We start from the raw sequence: 3,291 nt of genomic DNA, 5'->3' as shown, positions 1-3,291 counted from the left end.
TGGTTAGAAATGTTACATCTATCTTGATATTGAGGAATACTCATGAATACACTTATTGTCCCTTTCTCCAACATATATTCTACCACCCAGGATGCAATTTTCTTTCCATTTGTCTGTTCTGGTACTTCTTCCTAGATAGATATATACATAAATATCAGACAGCTAGATTTAGCAGATGAGGGATTGGAAGCCCCTTTGTCTATATCATCACCTTAACCCTTAAAGGTTTCCTGAGTGGAACTCTTTGGATTTATTTTTGTACTAGTATTCCCTGTGCTAGCATAATACCTGGCACACAGATTCTTTTAAAATGCCTATTGACTGATTAGTTCTTCTCTTTGTGATTTTTCCATTCCTGTTATTTTCTTCCTATCTTTTTCTTGTCTCTGCTTTATGCAACTTCTGGGTCTATTCCTTTCTAAATTTCTGTTCCTTCCTGAGATCTATCAACTCCTCACTTTACTAGTGAAGACTTCTGCTTCCTGTTAGCATTCCATTCTCAACATTTGGGCTAGTCTAACAGAAGAAATTAATGGAGAAGTCAGCAAAAAGGAAAAGAAATATATTCATATCCTATGGTCACAGAACAGAAGAGAACTGGTGGTATGTACTGGCAGAAAGAATCAATCAAAAGATATCAACCATCTATTCTTTGGTTAGGTTTGGTTTGGTTTAACCGGGTGCTTTGCTAGGTCCCAAAGTACAAGTGGAAGGAATGAAACTATCCCTTTTGACAAGAAACTTCCTTTGGACTTTGAACTTTCACCTGTCCCAGATGTTTTCACCTCTACTCCTAAGGAAGGTGTGCCAAATACTGTTTAAGCAGAAATACACTGCTGGTTTCTTTAAATTTGATCAATATTCACATTTATAAGAGTTGAGTAAAAGTTAGGAGCCAAGTTTGTCTCATGATAGTATGGTAATCAATTAACAAGAATTTCTTAAAAGCCTACTATGTGTCAGGCACTCTGCTAGGCTTAGCAACACAAGGATTTAAATGTCCCCTGCATGACCTTATTCTCTGACCACACTGGAAACTAGAACTAAACTCCTTTCTCTTCCTACCCCAAAAACCCCCAAAGTCAGCTTTTCAGAGAGTCTAGCCAGGAATTAGTAGGCAGCATCACTTCCTGTGATCTTCCCACCATGGCCCCATCCTGATATCCTTCCCTATTGTTCTTCCTCAGCTCTTGCAAGTACCCATTGTAATGTGCTGTCTTTTGCCCCTTTATTTGTTTTTGTATGCTTTCTCACTGATTACCATAGTGCCCTGCACATATGTTATTTAAATGTTTTATATTTCTCTTTATTTTACCCCATGTTGTAGTGATTTGGGGGTCCTGAAAATGTTTTTCCAGTACTGGAAGTCCAAGTAAGAGCTGTCAGAATCACAAACCAAACATTCAGGAGAAAGGAAAAGAAGACTGTGAGAAGTTATCTCTCCCTTTAAAATTTCTTGAATTGGCATCACTGAATACTAGTCATATCTCTTTGAATGCATCATACTGTCAGAGTGGCAGTGGGAGTTATGTATACACAAACTAAAAGCCTTTAGTTTCAAAGTAATTTAGCAAGGATCCCCACCAAATACTTCAAGAAGCCTCAGAGTACATATTCAGATCTCTAGGATTGTTCTCCAAACAAGCAAATGTGGGTTGGGAGGGACAGATTCTCTCATCATATTTCATTGTACATTGTACATCATTTCATGTAAGTCTTCCAATGAATCTTTTAATTCTTCATATTCATGATTCATTGCATTCATGCATCATAGTTTCTTTAGACATTCCATAATTGATAAACATCTATTTTGTTTCTAGTTCTTTGGGCCTACAAAAAAAACACCCAAACCTTACTGCTATAAATATTTGGGAACATATGGCATTTTTTCTATGTCGACTGTCTTCTGGTATAAGCCAGTAGTGAGATTTTTTAGATCAAATGATTTAGTCATTTGATATTAGCTAATAATTTCAGTTAGTACTCATACAGCACTTTGAAGGTTTTCAAAGTGCTTTACTAATATTATTTCATTTTATGCTTAAAACAACCCTGGGAGGTTGATACTCTTATTACTACATTTTTCACAGATAAGGAAACTGAGAAAAAGAAATGTCAAGTGACTTTTCCAGGGTAACATAGCTAGTAGGTATCTGAGACTGGATCTGAACTGAGATCTTCCTGACTCCAGGTACCTGACTCTATCCAATGTGTAACTTAGCTGTGTTTAATTATTCTGTGTGTGTGAGTGGTGTGTGTGTGTGTGTGTGTCTGTGTCTGTGTGTGTGTCTCTGTCTGTGTATCAAAACCTTTATTTCTGGCAGTCTCTTATTTTTTGGCCTTTTGGAGCAGCTGCTTTCTGGGTGGGTCCCTTCTGGGTAGGTTCCTTCTAAGTGGGTCCCTTCTTGGCTGAGGCCTTCTGGCCAGAGGCTTTCTGATCCTTCTGGCTGGGTATTGCCTTCTGGACCTCAGCATTTCTTCGAGGGAATCTTGGTAGAGACCTTTCAGCAAGTGCCTTCTGGGCAGCTCCCTTAGTGGGAGACCCCTTCTGGGTAGATGCCTTCTGAAGCTTCTTCACTTAGCGCTTGACAATTCTGTTTCTCACTTTCTTGGCCTTCCTGGCTTTGTGATGGTCAAAATCTGTCATTTCAGCTTTCCCTTCTCTGGCTTCAGTCTTCTTGGCCCATCTTGTGGCTTTCCATTTTGTGCTAATCTTTTCTCTCTCCCAAGCAACCAGGATGTACTTGTGAGGAACACTGTGTCAGAATTTGAGCATGAAGTCTATAAGTTGCTTACATTTAAATGGCATGGTCTGCCTCCTCACACCACTGTGTGGGCCATCAACCAAAGACCTGTTCTGATCAATAACCTCCACAATACCTACTAGGTTGAAGGCATGTGACCCAAAGGAAATGTAGGCCACCCAGCCAATTTCCACCTAGTGCTTTAATACCATGTTGACGGTGCTAAACGAGAAGGTTTTAATTACTTTCAAAGCAATTCCAGCTTGCTTTTGAGAATTTTTGGATCAATTTATAGCTTCACAATTATTGTATTGGTATGAATGTAAGCTATCAGCATTATTATTGCACTTTATACAAAGGCCAAGGGAGCAATTCCAAGGAATATAGGCTTTAACTGCTAATGTTTTCCCGTCAAAGGATTGTTGTTGTTCAGTCATTTCAGTCATTTCCAGTTCTTCATGATCCCATTTGGGATTGTCATGGCTAAGATACTGGAGTGGCTTGTCATTTCCTTCTCCAGCTCATTTTACAGGTGATGAATTGAGAC

At 39.0% G+C, this 3,291-nt stretch overlaps 1 pseudogene; it reads right to left on the bottom strand.

The window, feature by feature from the left end:
• Positions 1–2,311: 2,311 nt before the first annotated feature.
• LOC138175962 (large ribosomal subunit protein eL14-like) lies at positions 2,312–2,956 on the bottom strand (annotated as a pseudogene).
• Positions 2,957–3,291: the final 335 nt, after the last annotated feature.

This window comes from Petaurus breviceps, unplaced genomic scaffold, assembly GCF_028583685.1.
Source record: "Petaurus breviceps papuanus isolate PSGF00001 unplaced genomic scaffold, PetGlider_PUasm1.0 80, whole genome shotgun sequence".
Taxonomy (NCBI): Eukaryota; Metazoa; Chordata; class Mammalia; order Diprotodontia; family Petauridae; genus Petaurus; species Petaurus breviceps.
This window is presented reverse-complemented; position numbering and strand designations above follow the sequence as displayed.